Here is a 24,333-nt window from a genome sequence, read left to right as displayed (position 1 = left end):
AAATCCCTGCTACATTTAAGAGGACTAAAAACTTTATCATTCTGGAATACTCCAGGTCAAATTCAAGATGGATCACTCTTTGACAATTTAATAGGTACAAATTAAAAATGATGATGGGTACATTTTGCACAAAGTGACATCTCCCACATTCAAAACACAGCAAAACTCTTTTTACCCTAATAGAAACCAGGATTGAGTAACTTCATACCCCTACATATATGCACAAATATTAAATGAACTCAGATAGGAGAATATCAAAGCTAGCCTGTTCAGATAAAAGAGTGGGTCAAGAAAAGCATTCGCTACGGTAGTTTTTCAGAATAAGTTAAATTTATCATTTCCGTTGTCTGTCATCATCAATTGCTATGAGGATAGACACCAACAGTCTGGGAAATATTCTCTAATCAGTCACAAACCCCTGCTTGGCTATATCTAACTTAGACTCTGACCCCACACTGACCTGAGAAATAGAAGAATTTGCCTGAACATTTCAAATGCCACAAAGGTAACAGAAAACCTAAGCCAAATTTCAGTCCTTGTTTCAACAGAGTTGATAAGGTCACACAATGCTGATGTATCTCTAAAATTGTAAAGCAATTAAATTTTTTTTTTTTTTTTTTTTTTAAAGGAAAGACAGAGAGAAGGAAGGAAGGATAGAAGGAAGGAAGGAAGGAAGAAAGGGAAACATCTTTAAACATTTTCTTGTTTTATTGTATTTTGTTTTTCCGTTTTTTGTTACATGGGCTGGGGCCGGGAATCGAACCGAAGTCCTCCGGCATAGCAGGCAAGCACTTTGCCAGCTGAGCCACCGCGGCCCGCCCATCAATTAAATATTTTTTAAGTTAAGCCTTTCAGAGGGTACATAGGTAGTTCAGTAGCAGAATTCTCACCTGCCATGCAGAAGATTTGAGTTCCATTCCCAACCCATGCATCCCTCCCCACCCCCCAACAAAAACACTGCGAAAAAAATTTCCTATGATATACATATTATATACCTGCCTCTGTGTGTGTATGTACAGATAGAGAAATACACATACTTAGGGAGACACAAAAAAAATGATTCTTCCACTTAACCTGAATTCTATTATTTTATGTGTTCCTACAGCTCAAACAAATTTTTGTTCATATTTATATTTATATTTCAAAAAGCAATGATAACCATGTTCTTCAGTCAGATTCCCCACAGGGAAAATGTTGGTACACTCAAATCAGGTTAATTTGTGGAGAGTTTATTCACACACACACAAAAAAAAGAAAAACAATTTTATGGGATGTGGAAAAGATTCACAGGAACCATAAGTAGCCCAGCACTAACAACACAGAAGCAGTTACCCCAATACCCAGACCCAAAGGGAGGAAGAGATAGAACAGTTTCCAGAACCCAAAAGGAGAGAGTTGTGCGAAGGAAGCTACATTCAGAAGAGTACTTGACCTTCAGCCAAAGTTCTCAGCCAGTTCAAAGTGACCTTGCAGGGAGGGAACCAGGGGAAATATACCTTGATCTCACTCTTCTCTCTCTTTCTCTCACCTTCTGTTAGGTTCCCCATGGGTAGAACCCAACTGGAAACCAGAGAACAAAGGAGCCCCTTGATGAGAGCCATAGAGGTCAACTTTCCAGGGCAGTTTATAGGATGGACACAAGTAGAGAACAGATCTGGAGGGACAAATGAAAGCTATCCAACATTTCATGTATTGAGGGAAAATATTTTTTCCCAATTATCATTTATAGCTATTGAGTGACTATTGTAAGCAATGTACTATTAAAGATAAGAACACGGTGGGGATAGGGGTGAATAGAAGGAGGAAGAGTCACAAAGAAATAACGAGTTCTTCCTACAGGTCTTTAAATTAAAACATTTAAGTTAATATTTAATTCTAACATTTGGAAAACCTCATTTAATTACCATATCTATAAGTAAAAATCTACTCAGAGTGCAGTCTTGTAGCAGCAGCATTGGCATCATCTGGGAGATTATTAGAAATGCAAAATCTCAGGCCCCACCCCCAATCTACTGACTCTGAATCAGCTTCTGTTTACACATTTTTTATTAAGAAATATACCATCTATGCAGAAAAGTGATAGATTTCAAAGTACATTTTAACAAGTAGCTATAGAACAAACTTTAAAGTATGGTATGGGTTACAGTTCCACAATTTCAGGTATTTCCTTCTAGGTGCTCTAAAATACTGGAGACTAAAAATAAATATCAATATAATGATTCGGTAGTCATACTCATTTGTTAAATCCTATCTTTTCTGTTACAACTCCTCTCTCTCATTTGATCCTTCTCTCAATCTTTAGGGATATTTAGGCAATGACCATCTGAATAAGCTTTTTAATCAGATCTCCAAGTGCCTATTACACATAGTAAAGTTTAAGAAGGGCTGCTCTAAGCATTGGGGACTACCAATTTAATAGGTCAAGCCCTCGATCTTGTGGCTTGCCCTCATGAAACTTATTCCTGCAAAGGAGAAGCTAAGTCTATTTATAATTATGCCTACGAACCACCCCCAGAGAACTTCTTTTGTTGCTCAGATGTGGCCTCTCACTCTAAGCCAACTGGGCAGGTAAACTCACTGCCCTCCCCACTACGTGGGACATGGCTCCCAAATCTATAAATCTCCCTGGCCACATGGGATAGGACTCCTGGGGATAAGTCTGACCCTGGCATCATGGGATTGAGAAAGCCTTCTTGACCAATAAAGGGAAGAGAAATGAAACAAAATAAAGATTCAGTGGCTGAGAGATTTCAAATAGAGTTGAGAGGTCTTTCTGGAAGTTACTCTTATATATAGATATCCATTCTTACTTTTCAGTGTATTAGAATAGCTAGAAGGAAATAGCTGAAACTGTTGAACTGTAATCCAGCAGCCTTGATTCTTGAAGATGACTGAATAACTATAGAACTTTCATGGTGTGACCCTGTGATTGTGAAAACCTTGTGACTTTATCCAGCGTTTGGACAGATGAGTAAGAAAATAAAGACAAAAAAATAAATAAATAATAAGGGGGATAAGAGGTATGAGATGTTTTGGGTGTTCTTTTTTATTTTTATTCTTATTTTTACTGTTTTTGGAGTAATAAAAATGCTAAAAAGTTTATTGTGATGATGAATGCACAACTATACAGTGATACTGTAAACCACTGATTATATACTTTGGATGATTATATAGTGTGTGACTATATGTTAATAAAATTGCATTTAAAAAAAGAAGACTCACTTATCTAAAGGACTCCCTATAGTTACTAAAGATAATGCCAGAAGTTTGGAGTAATTAAAGCTACTGGCACTTAAAAGGTAAACGTTCATGGAGGAGGTGAATTTGAGAAGGATATTAAAATAGTATTTTACAGAAAAAAATCATGTTTTGTAATTTCATCATAGTCAAATATCAAATATAGTTAATCAGTAACTAAATGTATAATATTCATGAAATGCTACACTAACAAACTGATAATAAATATGTTTCATTAATACAAACTTCTTTCATGATAAAAAAAAAATCTTATGCTATATGAATTCCCTGAAGGTTCTCTAAAGAAAGGAAAAACCCAGGCTGATTTAAATTGGAAAGCTACTGCTTTGGTTTCGTACTTTGCTGTATTTCTCTTGTAAATGCTATTTTTTATCCTATTTCAGGCCCAACGGTGGTACTTAATGGGTGTTCAGTAAATACTTTTTGATTGATTGAAGTCCAACTGTTTTAAAATTGTGTGCTAAACTGTAATAATAGATCAGCATCAAAATCTAGTTGTAGCCTTTCCTCTACTTAGAGAACATCACCATCTAGTGTTTTCACAGAAAGGTATCATCTCCTATCAAGTGTATGTCTACCAAGCAGCATGAGAAAATTCTACTGCTAAAGCTAACCTTCAGTGCCACATCTTTCTACACTACGGGGCTGCTAACAGTCTTAAAATTATGTCTGTTTGATTTTCTCATGCATCAGGCCCAGGTGTTAAAGAGCAGGTAATCTTTAATTCACTATGGAAAAATGACTTTCCCTCAATATCTGTGCAGCCCAGCCCACATTCCCTCAGCACACATTATTTAGATTTCCAACCTACAGCACTTGCATGCCTATGCCTTAAGGTTTTCTCAGACCACAAAAGCTCACTTTGCTGGTGACAAAGCAGGCCAGACTTAGTGTCAACCATGCTCTAACATCTTTCAACCAACAAGTAATGAGAGATTGTGTATAAACATGCCAGTTCCTTTTGCCCCTCATGACAGAGGCTCTGATTCCCAGATTTTTCTCATGAGATTAATCACCAAAACCCCGCAGTGTATGCCTTTATGCGCTGCCTTCATTTCCCTGTCTTACTTCCCTGGTCCATACTGACGTTTTCCTCACCTCCAGCAAACTACTTGTATTTGAATCCTTGTATTAGGGTCTGCTTATGGGGAAACCCAAACAAAGACATTCTGATTGAGTTATATCCCATCCAAAGCCACTGGCTAATAAGATGATGGAAAAGAAGTATGCCATGCCTGGTTCATAATTTGCTAATCCCCCTCTACCTAATGCTGTAATCACTCATTGCAGAAATGTTATATGAGAACAGACTTTCTTTTTTTCACTGCTATATCTCTAATACCTAGAACATGCCCACAAATAGTAAATGCTCAATAAATATTTACTGAGTAAAAGTTGATGTTGCTCTTGAAGATGAATACAGCTCTGAGCTTGCAGAGAAGTAAGCCATCTTCTAGTAAACAAGATTATAAATACAAATATTAATTTCCTCTTTTAAAATTCCCAATACTATCCATTCTGAAAGTTTTTTAAGCAAAACTCAGATCTACAGGGCCATATCTGTTTGCTAAGTAAAAAAGAATACATATCACTAGAATAAAAGTGTATTACAGATTTAAGGTTATCTTTTTTTATTAAAGCAGTTTTATTCACACGCCATACAATCCATCCAATGTGTACAACCAATGGCTCTCAGTATAATCACAGACTTGTGCTTTCATCACCACAACCAATTTTAAAACATTTTCATTGCTCCAAGAAATAAACCCAAATCCCTGATACTTCGCTATTATTAACACTCACAATTGGTGTGGTACCTTTGTTACTGCTGAGGGAAGAATATTAAAACAGTACTATTACCTATAGTCCATAGCTTACATTAAGTGCATTTGTTTCCCATATACCACTCTATTATTAACAACTATACAGAAACAGTAAAAAAAGAAAAAAAAAAACAAACAGAAAACTGTCAAAACCAACTTTGTCAGAATACTGAGAAATGGATAAAGGTTTACAGCAAAAAAGCAAATGCTGGATCAAGAAAAAGGCAACTAAAAAATGGTAGGAAAGCTTTGTGGCATTTTTATTCACCCTTGCTCCACTCCCTCCATAGCTCGGTAGCAGTCTTAAAGATAGCAGCTCACATCCCCAGCATGGGAGGTAGAAGAGCAGACCTTTTTTTGTGAATTATCATGGTTATCTATTCTAATGGGTCTGGGGACTACTGAAGATCATAATAATGATGCAAAGTGACTGTCTCTGTTTTGCTTAATTCATAACCCATTCAGGGCAGAAAAGTACATGTGTTTCTCAAAAACACTGTTAAGATGATGGGAAAACAGGCAGCTGCTTCTAGCCACACTAGAAGGGTTCAACAGCAGATTTGAGCAGATAGAAGAAAGATACAGTGAATGTGAAGATAGGACAACTTATCTAGTCTGATGAGCAGAAAGAAAAAAAAAGAATGAAGAAAAATGAAAGAGCCCAAGGAAACTTGGGGACACTATCAAGTATTCAGCATACACATTACAGAGCTCCCATAAAGAGAAGAGAGAGAGAAAGTGATATAAGGAATTTTTGAATAAACAACGGCTGAAATTTTCCTACAAGAAAAATGAATCTAAACATCCAAGAAGCAAAACAATTTCCAAGCACAATGAACTCAAAGAGATTCAAACCGAGACATGTTACAATGAAATTGTCAAAGTCAAAGAGAGAATCTTGAAAGCAGCAAAAGAAAAGAGACTCCCTATGTACAAGGGACCTTCAATGAAATTAATAGCTGATTTCTCATCAGAAACCATGGAAACCAGATGGCAGTAGAATAATATAAAGTGTTGAACTTTTTAAAAAAAATTGTCAACCAATAATTTTATATCAGGCAAAACTATCCTTCAAGAAAAAAAAAGAGAAATTAAGTCATTCCCAGGTAAATATAAGGTAAGGGAATTTATTACAAGTAGACCTACCTTATAAGCAAAGCTAAAGGAAGTTCCACAGGCAGATATGAAAAAAACATCAGATAGTAACTCAAAGGCATATAAAGAAATTAGAATGCAAGTAAAGATAAATACAGAAATAAATGTAAATGCCATATTATAGTATTCTTATTTTGTAATTCTTCTTTTTTCTTATATGATTTAAAAGAAAAATACATAAAACAATAAATATAAATCTATGTTGATGGATTCCAAATGTATAAAGATGTAATCTGTGATAAAACATATAAAGGGAGACATAAGGAAATGTAGATGACCAGAGGGTTTGTATACTATTGAAAATAAGTTGGTATTATTCAAAATAGCTTGATAAAAATTTAAGATCTTAACTGCAATCCCCAAGTTAACCATTAAGAAAATAACTAAAAAATATACAGAAAGGAAAGAAGAGAATCAAAATGGCGAAACCAACTACATACAAAAAAATACTGCCAAAAATCAACTAAATACAAAAAAAGGCACTAATGGAGGAACTGAGGACCAAAAAGCATTCAAGATATGCAAAAAACAAAAGGGCTAAATGGCAAAATAAGGTCATCCTTACTAGTAATTATTTTAATTGTAAATAGATCAACCATTTGAATTAAAGACAGATATTCACAAAATGGATTTAAAAATAATGAATCATCTATATGCTACCTATAAGAGACTTGATTTAGATACAAGGAAACAAAGAAGTTGAAATTAAAAAGACAGAAAGAGATATTCAGTGCAAACAGTAACCAAAAGAGAGCACAGGAGGCTGTACTAATATCATAAAAAATAGATTTTGTGAGAAAAGGATTATAACAGACAAAGATGGACATTATGTATGACAAGAGGTTCAATCCATCAAGAAGATGTAAAAATTATAAATATATAAACATCTAACAACGAGACCTAAAACATATTAAGCAAAAATTGACAGAACTAAAGGGATTAGACAGTTCTACAACAATAGTTCAATATTTCAATACCCCACTTTCAATAATGGATAGAAAACCAGACAAAAGAGTAATAATGAAATAGAAAACTTGAATGAAACTATAAATCAATTAGACCTAACAAATATATACAGATTATTTGACCCAACAAGAGTAAAATACACCTTCTTTCAAGTAGATATGGTGCATTCTCCAGGACAGAACACATTTGGTCACACACAAGTCTTAATAAATAAAATAATGCTGAAATCACAAAAAGTGTGCTTTCCAAATACAATGGAATGAAATTGGAAATCAATATCAGAAGGAAAACGGGTAAATTCACAAATGTAGAACTTAAACAACAAACCCTTAAACATAAATGGATCAAAGAAGAAATCACAAGGGAAATGAGGAATTACCTCAAAATGAATGAAATGAAAATACAACATATCAAAACTTACGGAAAGCAGCAAAAAGAGTGCTCAGAAAAAAAATTTACAGCTTTAAATGCATACACTGTAAAAGAAGAACAACTTCAAATCAATAACCTAGCTGTACATCTTAAGGAACTAGAAAAAGAAGAGCAAGAAACACAAAGGTAGGAGAAGGAAAGAAATAATTAAGATTAGAGAAGAGATAAACAAAATAGAGATAATTTTTTAAAAATCAACAAAATCAAAAGTTGTTTCTTTGAAAAGAGTAACAACATTGGCAATCCTTTATTTAGACTAAGAAAAAAAGAGAGAAGATTCAAGTTACTGAAATCAGAAACAAAATAGAGGATATTACTATGAAGTTTACAGAAATAAAAAGGATTACAAGAGCAGAGTATGAATAATTGTACACCAATTTGGGGAGCTTAGATGATACAGATAAATTCCCAGAAACACACAAACTACCAAAACAAGTTTAAAAAGAAATAGAAAATCTGATAGAAGTATAACAAGTAAGGAAACTGAATCAGTAATTCTTCTCAAACTTTTTCACAGCTTAAGAGGAAAACACTTCCTAACTTCTTCTATGAGGCTACCATTAACCTGACACCATAGCCAGACAAAGACACTTTGGGAAAACTAAAGACAAACAAACAACCCTTATGAATATTGATGTAAAAATCCTCAACAAAATATTGGCAAACTGAATTGAGCAGCACATTAAAAGGATTAGACACCATGGCCAAAAAGGATTTATCTCAGGAATGCAAAGGATATTCAACATATGAAAATAAATAAATGTAATTCACCACATTAACGGAATGAAAGGAAAAACGATGATCAAAATTGATGCAGGAAAAGAATTTGACAAAATCCAATACTCTTTCAAGATAAAAATACTCAATACAAATTAAAAATGTGTATTGCTTTAAGGCACTTAATTTGTGGTAATTGTTAACAACAGCAATAGAAAACTCATACACTAGGAAAGGAGAGATTAGAGCAACGCAATGGTTTATTCTTTTAAACCACAGGATAGAGGACTGAGCGTTTCCTTTTAAGAAAGTTTTCTCCCTGTGATTTTCTCTTCTTCCACATTAAAGATTTCCTCACTGTACGCCTTTCCTTACTCCTAACTATTTTAGCTTGCATCCATGCTTTAAATTATTTTTTATTTTCATTTTTTATATCCTATATATCAAAAAATATAATTCTGTGCCATTCTCTGAGTTACTTCTACATACTAAAGCAACACCATTCACTTTTTATTTATAATGTATACCAGTCCTAATTTCAAAACAGATTTGAGACTTCCAGGCCAAGATGGCGGCTTAACAATGTGCGCATTTTAGTTCGTCCTCCAGAACAACTACTAAATAACCAGACACAGTACAGAATAGCTCCTGGGGCCACGTCAGTGACCAGATACACAGCGTACCCCAATCTGGACCAGCTGGACTGGCTGCAAGCCCCCCAGAACCATGAGTTCCCCCAGCTGCGGAGGCCGGCGCCCCTCCCCCACAGGTTGCTTCCCAGAGGGAAAAGGAAAGAGACTTTACCAGCAGCAGGGGCTGGGCCCAACCAAACGCCAATTGTGGAATTAATTAACAAATTCTGACTACTAAAAATAGGCCCCCAGCTCAGGTGAACCTGGTCAAAGCAGAGGTCGCTCATTTCTGCCTCGGGGCCAATGGGCAGGGCTGACGGAAAAAGGAAAAAAAAGAAGGAAACAGGGGTTTTTGTGGCTGTGTTTCTACAAAGGCTTGACTGCCTCTAGATACAGCAGCAGAGCTCCTCAGGCTGTAACTGCCCCAGGCATAGGCAGAAACAAACTCGTTTGAGGGCTTGTCTGGAGCCTGTGCCTTCCCCAGGGGAGGGATGAAGCCCCACCCAGGTGGAATCCCTCCCTCAAGGAATTCAGACACCAGGGATTGGTAATTTGAAGCCATTAAACCAGCCTATAACCTCTCCTCTGTCTCCACCACGCCCCCAGCAGGGAGAGTCTGCCAAAGTTAAAGGTACCACATCATCTTATGCTGGTGGGACCTGCAGGCACACAAGTGCCACATACTGGGCAGGATAAGAAAAACAGAGTCCAGAGACTTCACAGGAAAGTCTCTCAATCTGCTGGGTCTCACCCTCAGGGAAAACCGACGCAGGTGACTCTTTCCTCCTGATAGGAGGCCAGTTTGCTAAAATAAATCTAGTTTGAGATGCTAGTGATCAATGAAAGCGAGGGGTAAGGGGTATGGTAGTTATAATCTTTTTTTCTTTTCTGTTTTTGTTTTATCTCTTTTTCTGTTGTCTTTTTATTCCTATTTCTGAACTGATGCAAATGTTCTAAGAAAGGATGAATATGCAACTAAGTGATGATATTGTGAATTACTGATTATATGTTTTAATGTTTCATTTGGTTTGTTAAATTTCTTTTAATTATAAATAAATTTTTAAATAATAATAAATAAATAAATAAAGAGGGAACAAATGTTAAAATGAATTCAGTTTGAAATGCTAGTGATCAATGAAAGGGAGGGGTAAGGGGTATGGTATGTAAATTTTTTTTCTTTTTCTGTTTTTGTTTTATTTTTCTGTTGTCTTTTTATTTCTTTTTCTGAATTGATGCAAATGTTCTAAGAAATGATCATAATGATGAATATGCAACTATGTGATGATATTGTGAATTACCGATTATATATGTAGAATGGAATGAGCATATATTAAGGATGTTTGCATTTATTTCTTGTAATTTTTTAAATTAATAAAAATTATTTAAAAAAAACAGACTTTAGAAACTGCGCAATCATTAATGATCAAGGCAACCCCTTTGCAACCTAGGATGCCACTCACCTCAAATCCTGAAGGCTGAAGACACTGTCCTAACCTCATTTAGTAACCAGCTGCCTGTTTATCAAGTTGGCTTTGGAGTACAGTCATGCCTGAGGCTGAATCACAAATTCCTAAAGAACCTTCTAGCCCTTAACCACATGCAAAAGTAATAAAAACAAAAGTAAAAAATCTACAAACTATATACATGTCTAGCCACCAAATTCAACTAGAGCGTCTAACTCTGAGGAACAAAAATTTCCATGTGTACATCTTAACTTACTTTAAGAAATAAACTGTCTGGGAAAAAAATAGTTATTTTGTGACTGCTAAATTGCTTCAGAACGTCCGTAAAATCTAAAACAAGAGTTATATAAGACAAGGCTGCCAAAGGGAGGCCATGGAAATACATCTCTACGGGAAAGGATATGAAAGCTCCATGGAATTCTGGAACGCTACACTTTTATTTCCTTTGCATACTGGGAAAGGAAAGGCAAGAAGGAGGGGTATTGATTATGCTTCCTTTGGGACACAAAGAGTCTCTCTCTCTCATCGTCTCCTTGTCTTTTTCAGACTACTGGGATTTCTGTTCAAATGAAGGAGTGACATAAAGTTTTGCTCTGGGCATGCATAGATAAGGAGAGTGGTATTGGGGACCCCTATCAAAATCAAAGCAGGGAAGCCTGTGACCAATAATATGATACAATACATATGTAAATGCAAATCCTCTTTGGAGGAAGGCACATTATTCCCAGGCTTCAAAGAACCCCACACCCTTTTTAAGAACAATGGCAATTATATGGACAAAAAATATCAAAGCTTGCAAGGAAACAAGTTACTCCAATTAAAAAGAAGTAGAAACAAGAGACAGTAGAAAAATCGCCTCAGATATTTCAGATATAGAAATTATCACACATTGACCTTAAAACAACTATTCTTACAATGTGTAAAGAAGTAAAAGACAAGCCTGAAAATATCTCTACTGGAAAGCATAAAAGTGACCCAAGAGATGTAAAAGTATAGAGCTTATATAAAGTAATAACTACAAAGCAAAATTTAAAATTCAGTGATGAACTTAACAGCAGATTAGACATAGCAAAAAAAGAGGGTGATAAACTGTAATATAGTTCAGAAGAAATTAGAATGCAGCACAGAGATATAAAATAAATAAAAGCATTTCAGAGTAGGACTTCCGGGAAGATGGATGACTAGAGTAGCTTGAGATTAGCTCTGCTCCTCGGAAATACTAGAGAAGGGAGAGAAGGGTGAATGAGATGGCAATTCGGGAGTGCGGCTGGCCTAGGAGAGCTTTTTGCACTACTTGGGGCAGCCTCGGTTGCAGAGGCTGAGGAATCGAGAAGCAGAAAGCTGGAGCCTGGGCGGAGACCTTGGGAGTGCACAGACAGGAGCATGGGTTTAGGAAGTAAGCCAGGACGTGTTCCTTGGGAGCACTACCCTCATCAGCACAACCCCACCACCAGTGACTCACCCCACACCCCATGCATCTGAACCCCGCCACCCGCTCCCATTCCCCACACTCCAGGCACTGCCACCTGACCAGCCTCCAGTGCACATACCTTCCCCCAACCCTCATCCCAAGTGCAGCCCAACCCACCTCTCCTGCACCCCTCCCAAGCACTGACTACCCCTCCCTGTCCCCACCAGGCTGTTGCCAGCGCATAAAACAGTGGACACTAACCTCCATACATAGGCTATCACTGCTCCCCTGCCCATAGTGTCACACAGCCTCACTCCACTCCCCCCAAGCTCTGCGCATCAGTTTACCACACTCCCAAGCCCAAGCATGCACACAGGCCCCCCAATCACATCATTCAGCTCTAGGAACCGCACTTTACAGCAGTCCTAGAACCACGCATGCGCACAGCCCTCAGTCTTACTTCCCAGCTCTAAGAAGGTGCCAAACTGTGCAGCCAGGTCACATCTGCCCCAATCCACAAAGGCATAACGCCAACCTGCTGCCACAGCTCTACATATGTGCACAAAGTACCCTGTGCCTTAGACCAGCGCACATGAGGGTTACGCCCCTCAGACCAGTGCACCCGCAAAGCTACATACTCCCTGGCTGCTGGGTGCCCACGTTCACAAGCACCAGTGTAACCTCCCCAACATGCACCTATACCTGCCCTGAAACAAATCACCGCACTGAGTGCCCCACGCCGTGCCCTACTCCCTGCTATACAACCATCCCTCAAACACAAGGCCTTTGACTACTGAAAGAAATCAACTCTCAAAGTAAATCAATCAAGATATTTACATGCCACGAAGATAGCAGATCACTTAGCATATCACAGTGCAGTCAGATATAGCCCTGCCTAATGACCAAATTAAAACACCAGAGGAAACACATGTCATTAGAATAATTAATCCAAGATGTTCATACAACTCTACTTAATAAAATGAGTGGGATAGCAAATATATCGATAGCAAACGATATAAAGGACATCAAGAAGATAGTAGAGGAGTATAAAGAGGAATTTGAAAGAATAAATAGAAAAATAGCAGATATCACAGAGATTAAAGATTCTGTTGACCAAATAAAAACATACACACACAACATCAGATGTGAAGAGAGAGAAGAAAGAATAAGTGATATAGAGGACAGGATCACTGACTTCAAAGATTCAAAACAGCAAATGGCAAAAAAGATGGAAAAAATTGAATGGGAATGCAGGGAAATAAGAGGCAAAACAAAGCACACAAATATAACAATCATTGGTATCCCAGAAGGAGAAGAGAGAGTAAAGGGCTAGGAAAAGTAGTTGAGGATATAATGGGGGAAAACTTTCCAACCCTCATAAATGACATAAATATACAAGTCAAAGAAGCCCAACGAACTCCAAACAGAATAAACCCAAATAGGCCTTCCCCAAGGCACACACTAATCAGTCTGTCAAATGTTGAACAAAGGCAGAAAATCCTGAAAGCAGCAAGAGAAAAACAATCTACTACATATAAAGGAAACCAAATAAGACTGAGTTCAGACTACTCAACTAGCACCCTGAAGGTGAGAAAGCAGTGGTATGATATATTCAAGATCCTGAAAGAGAAAGAATTCCAGCCAAGAATTCTGTACCCAGACAGAATGTCCTTCAAAACTGAGGGAAAGATTAAAGTTTTCTTTATAATCTTTCCTGAAAAGAATTTGTCAACAAGAGACTGGCCCTACAAGAAATACAAAATGAAGTTCTAATGGTTGAATAAAAAAAGATGGGAGAGGGAGGTCTGGAGGAGGGCACAGACCTGAAGAATACCACTAACAGTAATTTAAAGAATACAAAAAGAAAGAGTGAAAAGAATATATAAATCTAACAAATAAAATTAAAAGGTAAGATGATGGAACCAAGAAACACCTTTTCAGTAATAACTTTGAATGTTAATGGACTAAACTTACCAATTAAAAGATACAGATTGGCAGAATGGATTAAGAAACATAATCCAGCTATACGCTGTTTACAAGAGACTCATCTTAGACACAAGAATACAGATTGAAAGTGAACAGATGAAAAAAGATCTCCCATGCAAGTTTTAACCAAAAGAAAGCAGGAGTAGCTATATTAATATCAAACAAATTAGACTTTAAATGTAAAGATATCATAAGAGCCAAAGAAGGACACTATATACTAATTAAATGGTCAATTCACCAAGAAGATATGACAATCATAAATATTTATGTTCCCAATCAAGGAGCGCCAAAGTACATGAGACAGACAATGGCAAAACTGAAGGGAGTGATAGATGTTTCAACAATAATAGCAGAAGACTTCAATACACTACTCTCCTCTAGAGATAGAACAACCAGACAGAAGATCAACAAGGAAATAGAGAAGTTAAATAACTTGATAAATTAATTAGACCTAACAGACATACATAGGTCATTGCATCCCAAAGCACAAAAATACACATTCTTCTCTAGTGCTCATGGAACAATCTCCAGGATAGATCATATGCTAGGGCACAAAATAGGTCTTTATAAATTTAAAAGCATTGAAATTATTGAAAGCACTTTTTCTGATCACAATGGGATGAGGCAACACTGTGCTAGAAGTTCTAGCTAGAGCAATCAGGCAAGACAAATAAAAGGCATCCAAATTGGAAAGGAAGAAGTAAAGCTCTCATTATTTGCAGATGATATGATATTATACTTAGAAGATCCTGAGAAATCTACAGCCAAGTTACTTGAGCTAATAAAAATATTCAGCAAGGTGGCAGGATATAAAATTAATGCGCAAAAATCAGTCACATTTCTATATACAAGCAATGACCTAGCTGAGGAGTCTGTTAAGGAAAAAATTCCATTCAAAATAGCAGCTAAAAGAATCAAGTACTTAAGAATGAACTTAACTAGGGATGTAAAAGTTTTGTATACAGAAAACTACATAACATTGCTAAAAGAAATCAAAGGAGATCTGAATAGGTAAAAAGACATTCCCTGCTCATAGATGGGAAGGCTAAATATAGTTAAGATGTCAATACTCTCCAAATTGATCTACAGATTCAACACAGTACCAATCAAAATTCCAACAATCTTGTTTTACAGATTTGGAAACGCTAACTACCAAATTCATTTGGAAGGGAAACAGACCCTGAATAGCTAAAAGCATCCTAAAAAAAGAGGAACAAAGTGGGAGGATTAACACTCCCTGACTTTAAAACCTATTATAAAGCCACGGTGGTCAAAAATCATGGTACTGGCACAAAGATAGAAGCATTGACCAATGGAATAGAATCGAGAGTGCAGAAATAGACCACCAAGTCTATGGTCAACTGATTTTTGACAAGGCCCCCAAATCCTCTGAACTGTGACAAAATAGTCTTTTCAATAAATGGGCATGGAAGAACTGGATATCAATAGCCAAAAGAATGAAAGAGGACCCCTATCTTACACCCTACACAAAAATTAACTCAAAGTGGATCAAACATCTAAATACAAGAACTAGCACCATAAAACTTCTAGAAGAAAGTGTAGGGAAACAGTTTCAAGACCTAGTAATAGGAGGTAGCTTCCTAAACTTAACACCCAAAGCACAAGCAACAAAAGAAAAAATAGATAAATTGGGAACTCCTCAAAATCAAAATCTTTAGTAGAGTACATAGATAGTCCAATTCTACTAGACCCCTGAGCTCCATGGGAGCCAGAAACCCTTTATTTTGTTCATTATTGTATAATGGCATTTGCCTGGAACATAGTAGTCTCTCAAATACTGGCTGCTCAATATTAAATGATTGGCTTCAGATTTTGCAATCTTTTGCTAAACATTTCTCAAGTTTAATGCTTTCATTCTCCTAGTAAAGAAAAAGAATGATATTAATGGCATGATTCCCCATATTAATATGGCGAATCTGTTTTAATGGGTTAGGTGGTGTCAGAAATAAAATTTCAATCTCTTGTTTGACTCCTGCTCAAAACTATGAAAGTTCCCCATTACAGCTTAAAGCATTTAAAGCCTCCCACCATCTAGTGGCACCTTATCTCTCAGTTATACCTGCCAAAGTCTCAACAGCAATTCTTGCTTTGAGGCCAGATTCTTTACCATTCCTGGTACACATCACATCCATTCTCAAGTCAGCAAAATGTGAATGTAAGGTTCTTGATCTTGGGGCCACCTTGAAACTAGTCTTTGATGTTTCTTTGTCCATCTCCCTCACCAGACCAAGATTCTTAATAGCTTGTATATCCTTGTATCCCCACTGTCCAGTACAGTGTCTTGTATAGAAGAGGTGTTTGATGAATGAATGAAATTTTGTATTCTTAACTAGGGTTTCTCATGTGCTTTTTCAATGATAAACCAAATCTCTAAGCACCTGTAATATTTCCTTTCTTTTTTACATGGGCAGACTCTGGGAATCGAACCCGGGTCTCCAGCACAGCAGGCGAGAATTCTGCCACTGAGCCACCGGTGCACCGCCCTGTAATATTTTGAACCTCCCGCAACATCACTAAGCAGACCCTCAATAAAAGATTATTGTATCGAAAAAAAAAAAATCAAAAGCTTTTGCACCTCAAAAGACTTTGTCAAAAAGGTGAACAGGCAGCCAACTCAATGGGAGAAAATATTTGGAAATCACATATTGGACAAGATTTGATTTCATATATATACAAAGAAATCATACAACTAAACAACAAAAGAACAAACAACCCAATTATAAAATGGGCTAAAGATTTGAACAGGCATTTTTCTGAAGAGCAAATACAGATGGCTCAAAAGCACATGAAGAGAGGCTGATTTTCACTGACTATAAGGGAAATGCAGATCAAGATTACAATGAGATACCCCCTCACACCTATAAGAATGGCTGCTATTAAACACACAGGAAACTATAAATTTTGGAGAGGATTTGGAGAAACTAGGACACATGCACTGCTGGTGAGAATGTATAATGTTGCAGCCACTACGGAAGACTGTATGGTCGTTCCTTAGGAAACTAAATATCGAGCTGCCCTATGACCCAGCAATAGCACTACTTGGTATATCCAGAAGAGCTGAAAGCAACAACACAGACATTTGCACACCAATATTCATAGCAGCATTATTCACATTCGCCAAAAGGTGGAAACAAATGAAAGGTCCATCAACAGAAGAGTGGATCAACAAACTGTGGTATATACATATGATAGAATATTATGCAGCAGTAAGACAAAAGGACAACGTGAAGCACATGACAAGATGGATGAGCACTGAGGACATAATGCTGAGCAAAATTAGCTGGACACTAAAGGATAGATACTGGATGATACTACTTTTATGACCAGTATAAAGGTATAATCAGAGGCTTATACTACAGAATATAGGGGACTCAAAGATACATAGAAATTAGAGATGGGTGAACAGTTAGGTAATGAGGTTGAACTCCAATGTAAGGGAATAGATAAGAGCAAAGATGACTCTCTAGGGGGTCAAGAACTAATATTACCATATTGAAGATGAACAAGATTGAAAGCAGTTGTATAGACCCACATGTCCCAATGATTCACACTAGAAATATGAATTAGTTCTGGTAGGGATTACTTCAAAGATATGATTCTTGTATAAAGAGTGTGTAAGTACAGGGTACAGGGGAGAAACTGCTATTGCATGCTATGAGCTATGTTCAAAAGGAAATCATCAGCACTACCACAGCAACAGCAGCAGTAAATAATGGGGTGAGAGAGAAGAGTTAAGAGGAGGCTTAGATTTTGAATTTGGTGTGGGTGTGTTTATTGGTTTTCTGTCTCTTGGGAACAATGAAATTATCTAAAATTTAGAATGTTGATGGACTGTGGACTTTGGGCCTTCAACATCATGCACAATGAATGCAGGTGGCTGAAGGATGCACTGATAGAGAAGCAGATTGCGAACGTTGGTGTATACTTACGAACGAAGTTTGTACTGCTACAAAAAGAAAGAAAGTCATGAGACATGCAACAGTGTGAACGAACATGTGGGACATTTGGTGAGACAAAATAAGCCAGAAACAAACGAACAACAATGGTATAGTCACTTTTAGAAAATGCTTATAAGAAAACAGGTGCCTAGACTGTAAGCTTTTAAAGTACACACATTAAGTACAGAGTGATGGTTAATATTTCTGAATATTGAGAGGCTGTTTTATATATATAACCTGATATTTAGAGACAAGAATGAAGCCAAACAGGTTGAGGTTAAAGTAATTTAGAACACAGGGGTAAGAAAGACAGTGTCTATATTTTAGAACCACACATATTTTTTGAGACCAATGGAAGAAAGGTTTATTTGATCTGGAACTGAAATTTCCTGTAGCGCATAATCTAATTCAACCTATCTTTATAGCTCATTTGAACAACTGAAACACAGGGAGCACAGAATAAGAAAGAGGTCCTTTAATCCTGCATAGATCATTGTAATGCCTGGAAACATCCTAGAGTATATTAAGCAGATAATCAAAAAGTATTGGCAAAGTCCCCTGAGGGAGGGGAGAAAGTCTATGGAACTATTAAACCTTACCATCAGGGAATCCCCTGATACTGTGTCAAACTTTAGGGACATCCAAATCAATAGGCCATACCCTCTATCATGAGGCTTACTCTTGTGAAGCTTATGTAGATAGCGGAGAAGCTTAGACTACCTATAGTCATGCCTAAGAGTTACTTCTGAAGGACCTCTTTTGTTGCTCAGATGTGGCCTCAGTCTCTCTAAGCCCAACTCTGCAAATGAAATCATTGCCCTTCCCCCTACATGGGACATGACATCCAGGGGTGAAAGTCTCCCTGGTGATGTGGGAGGACTCCCAGGGATGAATCTGGCCCAGGCACGAGGGGATCAACAGTTCCATCCTGACCAAATGGGGGAAAAGAAGTGTAATTAATAAAGTATCAGTGGCAGAGAGCGTTCAAATACAGTTGAGGGGCTACTCCAGAGGTTGCTCTTATGCAAGCTTCAGGTAGACCTTGCTACTTATCATAACCTGCCAACTCCCAATAAGGACCATACCAGCCAATCCTAAAGAACACCCAGGGCAATTTATAAGATTCCACATGGATTCCAGGCACTAGAGTAACTTTCCAGAAACCTACAACCTCCAGATGGGTCCCTGGTCCAGATAAGCCCTGAAACCTAGGTCAGCCTCTCCAGAACATTAGATAGTTCCATCTCCCTACCCATATTAGTGGCAGACTCTTTCAATATGAGAAATTTAGAATTGCCATAGCCCATATACCCCTAAAGAGAGGGATGGAAAGATCAAAGGTAATGGTGGTGTTATACAGAGAAGACAGGATTTAACAAATGAATATGAATGCTGAATCATTAAATTGATACTCTTTTTGTCTCCAGTATTTTAGAGCAGCTAGAAGTAAAAACCTAAAATTGTGAAATTGTAACCCATGACAAACTCTGAAGCATGTTCTACAACTAACTGTAATGCTGTGCTTTGAAAAATAGCTTTTTTGTATATATGTTATTATTCACAAAAAAAGAAGGAAAAAATTTGATTGTGATGCTAAAAAATATTTAAGCCCTCTAGCCTTCTATATTCTGGATCTGCTAGAAGGAAAAATATGAGAGGATCGTATGGTAGCCCATGACAAACTCTGGGATCTGTCCTATAACCACTTGTCTAAGAGTGCTTTGAAAACTATTGCTTTTTTATTTGCTTTGTGTATATTTTATACTATACAATAAAAAAGTTAAAAAAGAATGAGGAATTGCCACAGGTTGGAAAGGATATAAGGAAATACAACTAATTGCACTGTGGGATCCTGGACCTGAGAAAAGGCCATGAATGGTAAAATTGGTTATATATGAATAAGGTAATTAGAATAGCCAATAGTATTGAATCAATGTTTCCTGGTTTTGATCATTGTTCTGTGGTTATGTAAGATGGTAACATTAGGAGAATTTGGGTATATGGGAACTGTACTGTTTTTGAAACTTTTCTGTAAGTCTAAAATTATTTCAAAATAAAACACTTTAAAATTCAAAGTAGTACAATAAAGTTGCAGTGGCCCCCTCAAAAAAAATCCAAGCCTACTCCCGTCCACAAATGGTTAAGAGATGTAACTTTTGTGGGGCTACTGAGCTATTAGAGGGCATTCAGAACTCATCTGGCACACAATGCCTATGCTCCCTGTATAGGCTAATGAAAAGGAAGCAGGATGGTACAAGGAAGAGGAGGCTGCTAATAAAGCCAAATTTTAGTAGCCCAAGCACAGACCCTACAAACTGTGTCTCTGGGGTGACCATTTGAGGATGAAATGGAACATACCCTAGGGTAAAGGGATGAAAAGACACAGGTTACCATAAGGTTTTGGTCTCAACTCTTTAAAGGAGCTGAGTAATGTTATACCATCCTAGAAAAGTAATTCCTAGCTGTATACCAAGCTTTACTGAAAATAGAGGCCAACACAGGGGATACAGTAGTGGAAATAAAAACCATAAATCCCATTAAGGGATATTAAAGGGGCTATTTGTGAGGCCTGCTTCTGTAGTAGTCCAGAGTGGTACATCAGTATACTGGCCCATATACCTTCAGCAGAGGAGACACTTAATACATAGTCCCATCTTACTGGAGTTACAAGTCTTTCTTGGGCCCATAACAAACACCAAAAAATCAGAAGAGGCCCCACAGCTGCACCTAGAAAAGCCACAATGTATAAAGGAAAAGAGAAGGGACAGCCTCACAAAATGTTTGGTATATGGACAGCTTCTACTCAGGCTAACCCCTGTCTTGCACAGCAGTGGCCATACAACCAGAAATGGTTGGGTTTAAAAAGAAATGCGACACAGTAGTCAATGGGCTCAGCTAAGAACTCGTTGGTTCTTATGAATAGCCCTATCCGGTCACCATTTACACCAATTCATGGGCAGTTATGAAAGGGTTAACAACAGGGACAGCCCAATGGGATGCTGATAAATGGCTTATAAATGGGTGTTCTAGTTTGCTAGCTGCCAGAATGTGATATACCAGAAACAGATGGCTTTTAAAAAGGGGAATTTGTTAAGTTGCAAGTTTAGAGTTCTAAGGCCATGGAAATGTCCAAATTAAATCAAGGCTATAGAAATGTCCAATATAAAGCATCCAGGGAAAGATACCTTGGTTCAGGAAGGCCGATGAAGTTCAGGATTTCTCTCTCAACTGGAAAGGCATAACAAAGTCTGCTAGCTTTCTCTCCAGGCTTTTTGTTTCATGAAGCTCCCCTGGGGGCATATTCTTTCTTCATCTACAAAGGTCTCTGGCTGCATGGGCTCTCATGGTTCTTGGGGCTCTCCAGCTTTTTTCAAATGTTTCCTCTTTTAAAGGATTCCAGTAAACTAATCAAGACCCACCTGGAATGGGTGGAGTCACATTTCCCTCTAATCAAAGGTTAATACCCACAATTGGGCATCACCCTCGTGAGATAATCTAATCAAGTTTCCAATTTATGGTGCTAAATAAGGATTAAAACATGGCTTTCTAGAGTGCATAATCCTTTCAAAACAGCACAATGGGTATTCCTTGTAGGGGGGAGGGGGTTCCTGAACTATGTCAAGATATCTGGGACTGCATATAATACCCAGGGGCAATGTTACAGTCTTCCATGTGGCCACCCATCAGCCAACATCCCTCCCAAGATACAGAGAGGCTGATATCTTAGCAAAGACCCGGGAAGTGGAAATGACTAACAACGCAGACATAGCCCAATGGATACACCAGAAAGAGGGCAGAACCTAACCTCTTCCAGCAATGCCTCAGAAAGAGAAGCCATTGGGAAAGTACATAATACCCTAAAGGATAGCACCTTTCTCTAGCAGGGTCCTATGCCCAATTATGGAATGGATTCATTTGGCTAACTCCTACCATGGGGATACAATTACAACCTGCCTCCCTGCACTGGGAACAGAGAAACCTCATAAAAGACCATGAACAAATTAATACTAGATACCTGGGCTATGTATCTCCTGATACATACCATTGTCCTAATTAGCAGTAACTGATTTGCTACTGACCAGGGCTGGTATTACTGCATTTCCCCTAACAGCACATGGTGGTCATATGGCACAAACATGTAGTCATGGCTACCCCCAGGTGGATAGGGAAATGTACTCTTGCCTTTCCCTGAATGCACTCTAGGATATCAGACACAACCCAATGTCCTTAAATGAGCCTACTTGGAAAGGGAGGTGGAGCAAGTACATATTATCCTGGTGGGACTATTTGATCTCTGTTTTTGATACCCAAGGAGGTAATTTTTTAAATTAATTTTTAAATTTTTTTTTAAAAAATATAACAAACAAATACAGATATTCTTAACTTTTGATAATTCTGTTCTACATATATAATCAGTAATTCACAATATCATCACATAGTTGCATATTCATCACCATGATCATTTCTTAGAACATTTGCATCAATTCAGAAAAAGAAATAAAAAGACAACAGAAAAAAATTCATGCATACCATACCCCCCACCCCTCCCTCTCATTGATCACCAGCACTTCAATCTAAATTTATTTCAACATTTGCTCCCCCTATTATTTATTTTATTCCATATGTTTTACTCATCTGTTGATAAGGTAGATAAAAGGAGCATCAGACACAAGGTTTTCACAATCACACAGTCACATTGTGAAAGAAAGCTGTATCATTATAAAATCATCATCAAGAAACATGGCTACTGGAACACAGCTCCACATTTTCAGGCAGTTCCCTCCAGCCTCTCCATTACATCTTGACTAACAAGGTGATATCTATTTAATGCATAAGAGTAACCTCCAGGATAACCTCTCAACTTTGGGATCTCTCAGCCATTGACACTTTATTTTGTTTCATTTCGCTCTTCCCCCTTTTGGTCGAGAAGGTTTTCTCAATCCCTTGATGCTGAGTCTCAGCTCATTCTAGGGGTTTTCTCAATCCCCAAGGAGGTAATATTGACATCATGCTCAAGATAGAAACCTCCTAAAAGTTTGTAACCACAGCTCTCAATGATACTAAATACAACCTCTCTGCATGAACTAAGAAACTGAGGCTCTGTATAAGGTGGTGTTACAAAATTGCATGGGACTGGCAGCACAAGGGGGACATGAGTCTTATTAAAAACTGAGTGCTGTATATACAGTCCAGATAAAGAAGATGAAGTAAATAAGTCTTTAACTCATTTGAAAAACAACTGCAACTCATAACTCAAATGAGTTATGACTCATGGTGGTCTCAAAAGAAGACTAGATTTACAGGGTACAGTACCTGCTGGAAACACTGTTGATGAGCCTTCTAGGTATTGTGGCAAATGGACTTATTCGATGCACTTGTATATACTGTTGGTGAAGGTTTTGTATCCAAGGCTCCTGAAAAATGACAAAACCAGTTCTACTAGCTATACCCCCACCCTGCCCATGGCCCAGGAACTCTTGTGGAAGAGGGGCATGTGAGATTGTTTTCAAGGGCCAGTCAGGGGGACGGACTGTGTACCACATATAGTCTTTCTTACCTGTCTAAGAACTGACCTTAGCATGCCCTCCCCATCAGACATCCCTTCCTGTAACTCTCCAGAAGCACATCAAGCTTTGGCTGCTACAACACTGAGCACAGGCAGCTCACCAAGAGTACATCTTCTTTTGAAAAAAGAGCACATACCAAAATGTTTTCCCAATACTAGCACACAAGCCCCTAGCACTTAGCCACTTTGTTCATCAACTGTATATAATCTGCAGCGCACTTATAATAGGTGCAGACATACTCAAGTGAAGGTCTTGTTATATTGTTGTCCATCATGAGGTAGCTGGAACTCTAAATTCCACTAATAAATGCTTTTGGCCATATCACCCTGGTGTTTAGTGCCTCTTTCTTTGGAAATGCAACCAACCCCACTGTAGAGTAGCATAGGGGAGTCTCGGCTAGGTTTTCCCTATTTCTTCCCTTGGGGTAAATCCTGCTGCTAGTTCAGCAGGACACAACACTGACTACATATTGTATGATTCCACTAATAGAAAATGTCCACAATAGAAAAATCCACTCAGACAGAAAGTAGATCAGTAGTTGCCAATGAATGGAAAATACAGAGGATTGAGACTGATTGCAGAGAAGTACAAGCTACCTTTATAGGGTAAAAGAAGTGTTCTGGAATGGACAGTGGTAGTGGTTGCACAACACTGTTAAATGTTCTAAAAACCACCAAATGGTTAAAATCGCAAATTTAGGTATGTAAGTTATATCTCAATAAAAATGCTGTCTTATACAAGTGACCAGAATCTGCCATGGCAACAGGTTTTTAAAAAGACCCTTAAAAAGATACTGTCTCACTTGTACACCGATGTTCATAGCAGCATTTCTAATCGCCAAAAGACGGAAACAATCCAAGTGCTCATCATAAGATGAGTGGATTAACAAAATGTGGTATATACATACAATGGAATATTATGCAGCCGTAAGACAAAATGACATCCTGAAGCATATGACAACATG

At 37.7% G+C, this 24,333-nt stretch overlaps 1 long non-coding RNA gene across 1 annotated transcript in view; it reads right to left on the bottom strand.

The window, feature by feature from the left end:
* Nucleotides 1-24,333, bottom strand: part of LOC143670116 (uncharacterized) — a 224,449-nt gene that overhangs the window by 146,330 nt on the left and 53,786 nt on the right. The window lies entirely within an intron of this gene.

This window comes from Tamandua tetradactyla, chromosome X, assembly GCF_023851605.1.
Source record: "Tamandua tetradactyla isolate mTamTet1 chromosome X, mTamTet1.pri, whole genome shotgun sequence".
NCBI classification, from domain to species: domain Eukaryota; kingdom Metazoa; phylum Chordata; class Mammalia; order Pilosa; family Myrmecophagidae; genus Tamandua; species Tamandua tetradactyla.
This window is presented reverse-complemented; position numbering and strand designations above follow the sequence as displayed.